At 42.4% G+C, this 12,790-nt stretch overlaps 1 protein-coding gene across 1 annotated transcript in view; it reads left to right on the forward strand.

Moving 5' to 3' along the window:
* The window catches only part of KIAA1958 (KIAA1958 ortholog), a 1,025,890-nt gene that overhangs the window by 214,190 nt on the left and 798,910 nt on the right, over nucleotides 1-12,790 (forward strand). Inside the window, exon 3 of the mRNA XM_044061067.1 lies at nucleotides 5,895-5,999. The gene's annotated coding sequence lies outside the window, so the exon portion shown is untranslated. The remainder of the gene's footprint in view (nucleotides 1-5,894; nucleotides 6,000-12,790) is intronic.

Raw genomic sequence — 12,790 nt, forward strand, 5'->3', positions numbered from 1 at the left:
TCCATATGCAAGACTGCATATGAGGAAACTTCAATGGTATCTAAAAAGTTTATGGAGTCAACATTGTCGCAGTCTGGAAACAATGATTCCTCTCATTCCCTGCCTACAACAGGAGTTTCTTTGGTGGGCAGAGATATGTCATCAAAACAAGGGATGGTCATTTACTCTACCTCTTGCCACCCAAACCCTAACTACAGACGCATCAGACTATGCTTGGGGGGGCCCACCTGGTGGGGAGATGCATTCAGGGCATATGGACCCCAAAACAAATGCATCTGCATATCAACCAGAAAGAGATGCTATCTGTTCAGAATGCCCTGACAGCCTTCAAGGACTTACTTTATCCAGGACAACTACTGATAAAGATGGACAACACCACGGTTATGTGGTACATAAACAAGCAGGGGGCTACACATTCCTACCCCCTTTGCAGACTAGCCATGGCATTATGGGATGCAGCCTTGACTTATCAAGTACATCTTCAAGCTCAATTCCTGCTCAGAAAACAAAATACTCTGGCAGACGACCTAAGCAGAAACCTTATGGACCCTCAAGAGTGGAAACTGGATCCACAAGTCTTCAGCATGGTAACACAGAAAGGGTGGAGCCCAGACATGGATCTATTTGCCTCTCCCCAAAATTATCAACTGGACAAATTCTGCACAAGGACTTATCACAGACAAGCATGGAAAGTGGATGCCCCATCTTTCAGTTGGAAAAAACCTATCTGTCTACGCCTTCCCTCCTCTGCCTCTTCTCCCCAAGGTCTTACTAAAGGTCAGACAGGAAAAAACAGAAATAATCCTAATTGCTCCGGACAGGCCTCGCCAACACTGGTACCCAGTTCCAAGGAATATGTCTCAACTCCCTCCTTGGTACTTGCCTCAAATACCTCATTTACTGTCTCAGCAGAACAATCAAATTCTGCACACACAGCTGCAAACTCTGAACCTGGCAGCATGGCTGATCATGTAATTATTCAAACAACACCTCTCAGTAAATCTGTGATGGATGTCATTTTGGAAGCCAGAAGGCCTAGTACTAGAAAATTTTATGCTGATAAATGGAAGAGGTTCTGTGTTTGGAATCAAGCACAAGGAACGGACACAGCAAAGCCAAATATTCATCAGATTTTAAAATACTTGACTAAGATGCTTGACAAGGGCCTATCTTTTTCTTCAATAAAAATCCATGCCTCTGCCATCTCAGCTCATTACAACACGGAGCCTCCCATCTTTTCTCATTCTCTGCTAAAACTGTATATTAGAGGGGCCAACAATTTAAGGCCTCCCAGAAGATCAACTCCTGCATGGGACCTCAATTTTGTGCTGGAAAAAACTCACCCTGCCTCCTTTTGAACCAGCAGCTACTGCAGATATAAAGTTTTTATCTTGGAAAACAGATTTCCTTTTGGCAATCACTTCAGCAAGAAGGGTTTCAGAACTACAGGCCCTCATGGCTGTGTAGCCTTTTATTACTTTTTACCCGGACAGGGTGTCTCTCAGGACCAATCCTTCCTTTATGCCTAAGGTGGTATCCAGTGTGGCTCTTAGTGGGCAGAGACATGTCACCCAGAACATGGGACGGTCTTTCACTCTACCCCCTGCCAACCAAACCCTAACTACAGATGCTTCAGACTATGCTTGGGGGGCCCACCTGGTGGGGAGATGCATTCAGGGCATATGGAGCCCAAAGCAAATGTATCTGCATATCAACCAGAAAGAGATGTTAGCTGTTAAGAATGCCCTGACAGCCTTCAAGGACTTACTTCATCCAGGACAACTACTGATAAAGACGGACAACACCACAGTTATGTGGTACATAAACTGGCAGGGGGGGTACACATTCCTTCCCCCTTTGCAGACTAGCCATGGCATTGTGGGAAACTGCTTTGACTTACCAATTACATCTTCAAGCTCAATTCCTGCCAGGAAAACAAAATACTCTGGCAGACGACCTAAGCAGAAATCTTATGGACCCTCACGAGTGGAAACTGAATCAACAAGTCTTCAGCATGATAGAAAAATGGGAGAGCCCGGACATAGATCTTTTTGTCCCCCCCCCAGAATTATCAACTGGACAAATTCTGCACAAGGACTTATCACAGACAAGCATGGAAAGTGGATGCTCTATCCTTCAGTTGGAAAAACCTATCAGTCTACGCCTTTCCTCTTCTGCCTCTTCTTCCCAAGGTCCTACTAAAGGTCAGACAGGAAAAAACAAAAATGATCCTAGTGGCCCTGGACTGGCCTCACCAGCACTGGTATCCAAGTCTAAGGAATGTGTCTCAACTCCCTCCTTGGAACTTGCCTCAAATACCTCATCCACTGTCTCAGCAGAACATTCAAATTCTGCACAATCTGCTCCAAACTCTGAACCTGGCAGCATGGCTGATCATGTAATTATTCAAACAACACCTCTCAGTAAATCTGTGATGGCTGTCATTTTGGAAGCCAGAAGGCCTAGTACTAGAAAATCTTATGCTGATAAATGGAAGAGATTCTGTGCTTGGAACCAAGCACAAGGGATTGACACAGCAAAGCCAAATATTCCTCAGATTTTACAATACTTGACTGAGATGCTTGACAAGGGCCTATCTTTTTCATCAATAAAAATCCATGCCTCTGCCATCTTGGCTCATTACAACACAGAGCCGCGTATCTTTTCTCATCCTCTGCTAAAACAGTATCTTAGAGGGGCCAAAATTTTAAGGCCTCCCAGAAGATCACCAATTCCTGCATGGGACCTCAATTTTGTGTTTGGAAAGCTCACCCTGCCTCCATTTGAACCAGCAGCTACTGCAGATATAAAGTTTTTATCTTGGAAAACAGCTTTCCTTCTGGCAATCACTTCAGCAAGAAGGGTTTCAGAACTACAGGCCCTCATGGCTGTGGAGCCTTTTGTTATATTTTACCCAGACAGGCTGTCCCTCAGGGCCAATCCTTCCTTTATGCCTAAGGTGGTATCCAGTGTGGCTCTTAACCAAACTTTTCACCTACCAACTTTTTACCCAAATCCACAGAACATGGGGGAGCAGATTCTGCATTCTTTGGACGTACACAGACAACTAAGATTCTACTTAAACAGGACCAAATCTCTAAGAAAGTCTGAGCAGCTACTGGTGGCATTTGCTGCAGGATCAGAGGGAAAGGCTATTTCAAAGCAGACTATTTCAAAATGGATAAGTCACTGCATTTGTGTCTGTTATTTGCATCATGGTAAACTGGTGCCCAAGGGAATCAGGTCACATTACACCAGGGCTGCATCTACCTCAGTAGCTTTTCTCAGAGGGGTGCCAACCAAAGATATTCTAGAGGCTGCTACTTGGAGGACTGTTCATACTTTTACAAAGTGTTATCATTTGCCTTTCTTCTCTAAGTCCAGGGCAGGCTTTGCCACTGCAGTTCTGCAGGACCTTATAGCCGCTCCTAATGCTATTTAGTTCCATCCTCCCATCCATAGCTTTGGGATTCTACCCAAATGTAATGACTGCAACAGTGAAACACGAAGAACATAGTACAGTTGTGTACACTAACCATAAATGTAGATGTTCGAGTGTATTCACTGTTGCAGTCCAGGTTACCCACCCGCCATACCCCTTTTTTCTAGAACTTCTCTTTCCTTCACTATATTCTACAGCCTTTGTGGTGTGTTTGCTTTTAGATGAAGGTAAAGTTTATGTTGCTACAATTGCATTGTTGTATATAGTTTTATTTATATATATATATATATATATATATATATATATATATATATATATATATATATATATAATTTTTTTTTTGCTCCCCATTCGGGTGGCACCTGACATCTGGGGCAAGAAAAACTGAATAAAATGGTGTCGGCTGCATGCTTTATACCCCTGACGGCCTGAAGTCATGGGATAGGAGACAGCAACCGACGTAGGACCGAAGACTTTGATATTCAGGCCGACTGAGGGCAACCTGCCAGCAGATTACCCAAATGTAATGACTGCAACAGTGAATACACTTGAACATCTACATTTATAGTAAGGGTACACAACTGTACTTTTTAAATAAGTGTAATATAGTTTTTCATTTTTGCTAACAACAGAGCATTATCCTTCTATTTTCAATAGCAAGAACTGTTGGTACTGTTTTTGTTCATATATATGGTTAAGTTGTTTATTAGTACAAAATCAAATTTTTTGGAAAGAAAAGAATGATGGTGTATGGCTGGGATCAGAAAGGGATTTACTTTGGTTTCTTGCTTTCTGTGTTAAGCATTTGATCAATGTACAACATTTATTGTCGTATGTGAAGCTTTGTAGTTGATGAATGGTGCTTAGCTTGAAACTGGAGATCATTTTAGAGTTGAAAAAAATAGGTTACTGTACAAATCACTTGCTTGCATGTTAAGTGTCACAGATCCTACAGTGGCCATTTGCAATCAAATTCAGAGTTGTACGAAAAAGAACATATCATAGTTCTCATTTGATGCAAGCCAGTGAAGCTATTTTTCAATAGCTTGATATATAGGTTCATAGGTTCATAGGTTTATACTAGGCTATCTGCCCTAAGGCATTTATAAGCCTAGCCCAAAGTTTTGTGGCTTACGCCACCCCTTATGTTAAAAAAATATTGTGCCCATTAGTTTGTTGTGCCTCTGTCCAGCAGTGACACAGAGATGATTCCCGGGGTAAACCTATGATCTCCCATCCACCGGTCAAGATTTCTCTTGAACAGAGCCAGCGAGGTGCTCTGCCTCACATGGACCGGGATTTTATTCCACAGCATAGGGAGTCTCTGAGTGACAAATCTATCCCTCCAGCATGTCTTATTTATATCCGTGCTAAGGTTTAAGTCGCTTGCTCTAGTGGATATTGCAGGGTACTTGACAGCCTGAAAAATAAACAGCCCGTTTACTTGCTTAATGCAGTTCAAGGTGACAACTAGAGGATGTCACATCACTGAGGTGCATTTTAAGTGTTTCATTATGCCAACTCAAAGATGTTATTTGAAATCATTTAAGTGCTGCAAGATAACTTATGAGATCCTGACTGGATTATGTTAGTGAGGAAAAAGTTTGTCTTTTGCAGTCAGGAAACCGTGATTTGCAGACTCCTCATGTACATTAATGTATCCCTTTGGAATGCTGTGTGACCAATGGAGGGATTGCCGTTTTCTAAGCCTATTTTTAGTGTGTGTGTGTGTGTGTGTGTGTAAAGACACAAGATTGTTGTTTTTTTTTTTTTTTTGAGCAATGACTCAAAATGTAATATTGAGGTCATTTATTTATTTCTATTATAACTGATCTGTCTTGCAGGTACAATAAATGATGTGAGAGTATGCTGTAATAGATTAGTAAATATGTCTGCTGTATTTACTGCAAGGTCCAAAAAGTCACTTTATAAGGTTCAAGATATTTTCCTTTATGGTGTACTTGTCTCCATGAAAAATAAGAGTAGCATTTTTATTTTAAGATTAATTCCTTTGATAAGTCAGAGATACTGGGAAGATGGTATTTGCTGCTCAATTGTAGCACAGTATTTGTGACAATTAACAAGACACCATATGTAGTACTTAAGTATACAATAATGGCCTATAATTTGGTTTTATAGTATTACCTATAGAATGAGCTGAAGTAGAAATGAAGCTTAAATTTAGGACATAAGAGGTACTGCTTTCATATAGTTTTAGCTGTAATAAACTTTATAGAGTTGGTAAATACTTAAAGTAGTAAATATTAAAGTAACTGAACAATTGGTAGTAATCTTAGTTTTGTATATTTGTAAACTGTAGTCCATATATGTAGTTACTGAATTGCCATAAGTCATTCTCATTATGTTGTTAGTCATAGATGGTAGGTTTAAGTGAAAGTAAATGTGAACTTGTCCATATGTTTAAAGTTCCTTGTTTTGTTTTTCATTTCAGAAATGAAGATTCAGTCTTGGATGATGGCAAACCTGTGGCCTAGTTTGGATGTTGTTTGACTACTTGCTTAGGCATGGATGAAGGGAACTTACAGCATGTAGAATAGTAAGCATAATTGTAAACCTTGTTTATTATTTAATACAGGATATAATTGCTGATACAGTGAGCAACAGTAACAGTTAATCAGTTATCTAATTGTTTAGAGGCCTGAGTTGAAGGTAATTAAGACATGAAAATGTATGGTGGCCACTGTGATAGGCATGTAAGGGTTCTTGAGCAGTTAGTTGCTGTGGTATGTATAGTCCTGCCCACCAATGTAATGTCATATGGTCCAGATTTGTATTTATTTATAATGTTATTTTAGAGTTTATTTGCATTGTTTAATTGCTTTTAATTAACTAACTGTTCATTAGAATGCAGAAATGTAGATTTTTAGTATTTCTGTTGCAATTGTATATTTTCAAGAGTTTGGTGAGATGTTCATCGTGCATACAGCTGCAGTAATAACATATGGGTTCTCTGCTGTCAGGCGGTCCCTCGGTCGGCCGAATTCCAAAGTCTTGGTCCGGCGTCGGTTGTTGTTGCTTCTTTTCCTGACGTCAGAGAGGCAGGAGTATATAAGACACAGCCGACGCCATTTTCTTCAGTCTTTTTTGCCACACGGTGCCCGAAGCAGAAGCAGTTCGCAAGTGCCGGTCGGCCAGCTCCTGAATTTATGAAAAATTTGGAAACCGAAGTCTTCATTAAAGCTAAGTACCCCGTTGGGGAAACTTTTCTTGCCTCAGACCGATGTCAGAAAAAGTTAACAATTGTATTTCTTGTGGGAAGCAAATACCGCATAAGGATTTCCATTCCCTTTGCATACCTTGTTTAGGCCCAGACCACGACGTCTCGGGCTGTCGCTTTTGTGCTACTTTCAATAAACGCACTATCAAGCGTCGGGCGGAGTTCGCCCAACATTTATTTGGTAAAGCATTTGATTATAAAATGTCGTCGGAGACTCCGACTAGCGTTTTGTCCAAAAAACGCAAGGACAAGGACCGACACGAGAGGGCCGCGGTCTCCACTGACACCACGCCAAGACCGGCTACACGTTGTCCGGTTCTCAGCGAGACGCCTATGCAGTCCCTGACTACCGACGACACTTCTTTGGCGGGGTCTTCTATACCTGAGACCGCAGGTACCTCGGCCCATACCCAGACTACAACCACCGAAGCCACTGTGAGCGTTGAGTCTCCTAATGTGGACAGGTCCACTTCCACCCATGGTGTCTTTAGACCCTCATCTTCCTTTTCCATTAAGGCCTTTACTAAGTCCAAATCAGCCAGGCATCCCAAGAGGCCTGTTGCACAGGGCCCATCCACAAGCCCCATGCCTAAAAAACAGATGCTTAAAATGGCTGAGGATTTAATTACTCTTATCAGGGGTTCCCAACCCCCTCCTGACAAGAGGCCCAGAGTGGAGGAAGATTCTCCCTCTTCTTATCAAGGCTCCATTTTTTCAGAACACTCTGATGTAGAAGAGCAATCTTACTCCCCTTTTGAAGATTCTGATGCAGAGCAATCCATTCCTTCTGTATCTCCCCCTGAGGATTATTCTTTTGGGGAAACCTTGCACACTTTGAGGGAACACTTCCATTGGGAAGGCCAAGACTTTTCTGATTCCAAGAAAAGACTGAGGGAATTTCTTTTGTTACCTCAACACAGGCCTCTGGTGATACCTCCTGTCTTGGATGTACTTGATGATGTTTATTCGGAGGCTTGCCTTAACCCGAATTCCCTGCCTCCTGCCCCAGTCAAGCCTGATAGGTACTACAGAGTTCCTAACTCTCACCAATTTCTTTTCAAAAGCCATAATGCTGACCCTGAAACCATTTCTCAAGGCCCCAAGGGAATGAAGGCCTCTACTGCTAAGAATCCACTACCTTCTGAAAGAGAGTCAAGGTCCTTAGAAAGGTGGGGAAAAAAGGTATATACCTCGGCCACCCTAGCCATGAGGGCCTTAAATTGTCAGTTTCATATGCTTAAATACCATCAGTTTCTGTTGTCACAATTAAGAAATAAAATGTCTCAACCTGAACAACCAGATTTGAAGGAATTGCAGGACATGATGCATAGTGCAGAACAAGTGGGTAAACACACCTTACAATGTGGTTGTGATGCCCTATTGGCCTCAAGTAGAGCTGTAGTTACAGGATCAGTTATTCGTAGGCATGCATGGTTTAGGGAACAAATCTTGCCTGATCATGTGAAAGCTAAGTTGCTAGATGCTCCCTTACAAAAGGATGTGCTTTTTTGTACTAATGCTGAGGAGATACTACGGAAAATGGAAGAAAAAGCCAAATCTATGCAAACTGTCAAAGCTTTTCTACAGGTTCAACCACCACGTTTTAGCAGAAATTGGCCTTCTAAAAACTGGTCCTTTCCAGCCACGGACAGGCCCCAAAGAGGTAGATATAGGCGAACAAGGGGCAGAGGTCAATCACAAGGATCTTATAGAGGCAGGCAATGGCAAGCTCCAGCACCAAGAGGTGGCGAAAACGGTGCACAGCAATACAGGAAAGAAACCCAATGACTTCCTCCTTTCCATGCCAAGCAAGTTTCAGCTGGCAGCACCCTTGGGAGGAAAGCTGGCATTATTTACAAGAAATTGGCATATGGTCACAACAGACAAATGGATCCTGGACGTTATAAACAGAGGCTACAGATTTCATTTTCACACTCTTCCAAAAATGAGAGGCATGCCAAACCTGCCACACAATCAAAGGGCAGAGGCACAACTACAAATTTCAAAGCTCATAGACATGAAAGCTATTCAGGAGGTACCTACTCACGAACAAGGTCAAGGTTTTTATTCCAGGCTATTTCTGGTACCAAGGAAAGGAACCGACTGGAGACCCATTTTGGACTTATCCATTTTAAACACATTCTTACTCGTACCAAAATTTAAGATGCTCACATTACAGCAGCTTCTTCCCATGCTGGGCAAGGGGTTTTGGCTGGTAACATTGGACCTCAAGGAGGCATACCTGCATGTCGCAATCAGACAAAGCTGCAGAAGATACCTCAGATTTCTTGCAGGTTCAATCCACTATCAATTCTCTGCATTGCCCTTTGGCTTATCTACTGCGCCCAGAGTATTCACGAAATGCCTGGCATCAGTAATTGCCTACTGCAGACTTCAAGGGGATACAAATTTACCCTTATTTGGACGACTGCCTGATCCAAGCGGACAGCAAGCACATACTTCTGGAACATCTGGCTTATGCAACACTGTTACTGAATGCTCTGGGATACACAATCAACAAAGAGAAATCCAGGCTAACACCAGCTCAGAAAACAACTTTCCTGGGTGCCAACTTGGACACAAACACCCAGGTGGCCTATCTTACGCCAGAAAAGCAGAGGCAACTAACTCAGTACTTCAAAATGCTAGCAAATTGTACCAGGCTTACTGCAAGGAAAATCCTGCAGGCTCTGGGCTTCATGGCATCTTGCATTCTTTTAATCCCATGTGCAAAGTTGCATATGAGGAAACTTCAATGGTACCTAAAAAATCTATGGTCTCAACACAGCCACAGTTTGGAAACAATAATACCAATAATTCCATGTTTGCAAAAGGAATTTCTATGGTGGGCTCAAGCATGTCAAACAAACACAGGTCTCCCATTCTGCAAGCCTCAAGCAAATCAAGTCATCACAACAGATGCCTCAGATTATGCTTGGGGGGCGCACATGACAGGTGCATTCAGGGCAAATGGTCCCAAAAGGAAAAGCACCTTCACATCAATCAAAAAGAAATGCTAGCAGTAATAAATGCAATTACAGCTTTCAAGGACTTCTGCATCCAGGTCAATTATTGATAAGAACAGACAACACCACAGTTATGTGGTACATAAACAAACAAGGAGGAACACATTCATACCCCCTGTGCAGACTAGCCATGACACTTTGAAACTTGGCTCTGGAATAGCAAATCGAACTTCAAGCACAGTACTTGCCAGGTTTGGAAAACACGCTGGCAGACAATCTTAGCAGAAATATGACAGATCCACACGAATGGAGATTGCATCCTCAAGTGTTTGCAAAGATAATTTAAGCGTGGGGGAGGCCAGACATAGATCTCTTCGCCTCCCACAGGAATCATCAATTGGAAAAGTTTTGTTCAAGGACCTCTCATCCAAAGGCCTGGAGAGTGGACGCCCTTTCTTTCAGTTGGACAGCATGGACAGTTTACGCTTTCCCACCTCTGCCTCTTCTGCCCAAGGTGCTCTTGAAAGCAAGAGCAGAGAGACCAAAGATGATACTGATTGCTCCAGACTGGCCAAGACAACACTGGTACCCACTCCTGAGGAGCCTAACACGTACTCCTCCCTGGTCCCTACCCCTAATGCCTCTTCTGCTGACTCAGCACAACTACAAAACTCTTCACAGTCAGCTGAAAACACTCAATCTTGCTGCATGGAAAATTCCTTAACTCCTCAACAGACCTTACTCCCCAAAGAGGTACAGGATGTCATTTTGGAGGCCAGAAGGCCATCTACTAGAAAGGCTTACTCAGCAAAATGGAAACGGTTTTGCTCTTGGAATGAGAAAAAAGGCCAGGACCCTACAAAACTAAATTTGCCTCAGATATTACAGTATCTAGCTGAGCTGCTGAACAGTGGACTTTCATTTTCCTACATAAAAATCCATGCCTCAGCCATTTCTGGAGAATTCAACACGGATCCACCCTTATTCTCTCACCCACTCTTAAGACCGTTCCTCAGAGGGGCTAAGAATATAAGACCACCAAGGAAACAACCAGTGCCAGCCTGGGATCTTAATTATATTCTAGAAAAATTAACATTGCCTCCATTTGAACCAGCTGCCTCAGCAGATTTGCAACATTTGTCCTGGAAAACAGCCTTCCTTCTGGCCATTACCTCAGCTCGTAGGGTTTCGGAACTACAAGCCCTCATGGCTGTGCAGCCCTTTCTCATCTTCCATCAGGACAGGGTTTCCCTTCGAACCAACCCATCATTTATGCCTAAAGTGGTATCCAGGGTAGCTTTAAATCAAGCCATACACTTGCCTACCTTTTACCCCAATCCTCAAAACAAAGGGGAAAGGCTGCTACACTCTTTAGACATCCATAGACAGCTACGTTATTATTTGGACAGAACAAAGCCTTTTAGGAAATCAGAACAACTTTTTGTGTCCTATGCTGTAGGAGCTCAAGGGAAGCCAGTGACCAAACAGACAATTTCAAAATGGATAGACCACTGCATACGATTTTGTTACTCCTATCATGGAAAATCTGTCCCTACGGGCATCAGATCCCACTCCACCAGGGCCACAGCTACCTCTACAGCCTTCCTCAGAGGAGTTCCTACCAAAGATATTTTGGAGGCAGCCACTTGGAGTTCTGTACATACCTTCACAAGGCACTACCACCTGCCTTTATATTCCAAAACTAGAGCAGGCTTTGCTACTGCTGTTTTGCAGGGCATTCTGGCTCATCCCAGTTTTACCTAGTGCCTACCACCCTGTGCGTAGCTTTGGGATTCTACCCATATGTTATTACTGCAGCTGTATGCACGATGAACATAGTACAGTTTTGTACCTACCATAAATGTAGATGTTCGAGTGCTAATACAGCTGCAGTACAGATTTCCCTCCCTCCTTCCCCTCTTGGTAAAGGCTTAGGACCCTAACCCCTCTCCATACAAACTGTTTGGGTTATCCTTCTATGGTATATTTGCTTGCAACTACTGTTTTTTGATTACATTGCATTGCATGTATATAAATATAATTTATGTATTGCCTTCCTACTGGGGGCACCTGACATTTGGGCAAGAAAGACTGAAGCAAATGGCGTCAGCTGTGTCTTGTATACTCCTGCCTCTCTGATGTCAGGAAAAGAAGCGTCAACAACCGACGCCGGACCAAGACTTTGGAATTCGGCCGACCGAGGGACCGCCTGACGGCAGAGAACCCATATGTTATTACTGCAGCTGTATTAGCACTCGAACATCTACATTTATGGTAGGTACAAAACTGTACTTTTGTGATAATGAAGGTGTAACACAGTTGATCCCTAGGATGGGTAGGAGTAGTGGGGTGGGGTAGATGAAAGTGTGTCCTCCTCTGTATTACTTCAGAGTAGAACATTCAGCATTAACATACATGCAGGAGAAAAAGCAACCTAACAGTTAAATGTACAACTTTGAATGGGCAACTCCTTCATGGAGCATATAATGAAAAAAATCACTCAAGGCAACATTGCAGCTAGAGGAACATTTTGCTGATACCCTTGTCATACAAACTGTAATTACAAAAAACTGACAAAATGCAATGCAGTACTTGAAGTAGAATATTGCCCTTATGGAACCTCTGCAGTGTGTAGTAAGACAAGAAGACATTATCCTAAAGATATCAGTGCAGACAAGTGTTTGCTGCTGCTGGCAGAAAAGTGCATCTTACCTTGCTAAGCCCGTTTTTCTGCTTTGTAGTGGGGAAAAGGTTTTACATCTAAATGTGGAAAAAAGATAAACCAGTTAGGCTTACTCTGCACCCATTCAGTGCCCTAGATTGACAGATTAGAAAACAGCACTGTTACATTAAACTAGGCTTGCCTGTAATTACAGAAACACGCACAGCTGACCACAATGGGAATTACTGTAATAAGCATCACCCTTTACACAGCTATGCAGTGACAGGCAGAGTAAAATCAAAATTTTGTCCCCACCAGTTGATCTTTCTAGTGACAGTATTAAATATAAGTGTTTATGGTGTATTTAAAATGCTATTTTGTTCAGCATTAATATAGTATGTTCCCACAATATAAGAAAGTGCGTATTAATGTAGCTTATGTCTTTTAATATATGTGCATTACTCAACATTGCAAGGTAAGCT

This window comes from Protopterus annectens, chromosome 2.part0 (assembly GCF_019279795.1).
Source record: "Protopterus annectens isolate FY-2018-M chromosome 2.part0, PAN1.0, whole genome shotgun sequence".
Classification (NCBI taxonomy): Eukaryota; Metazoa; Chordata; order Ceratodontiformes; family Protopteridae; genus Protopterus; species Protopterus annectens.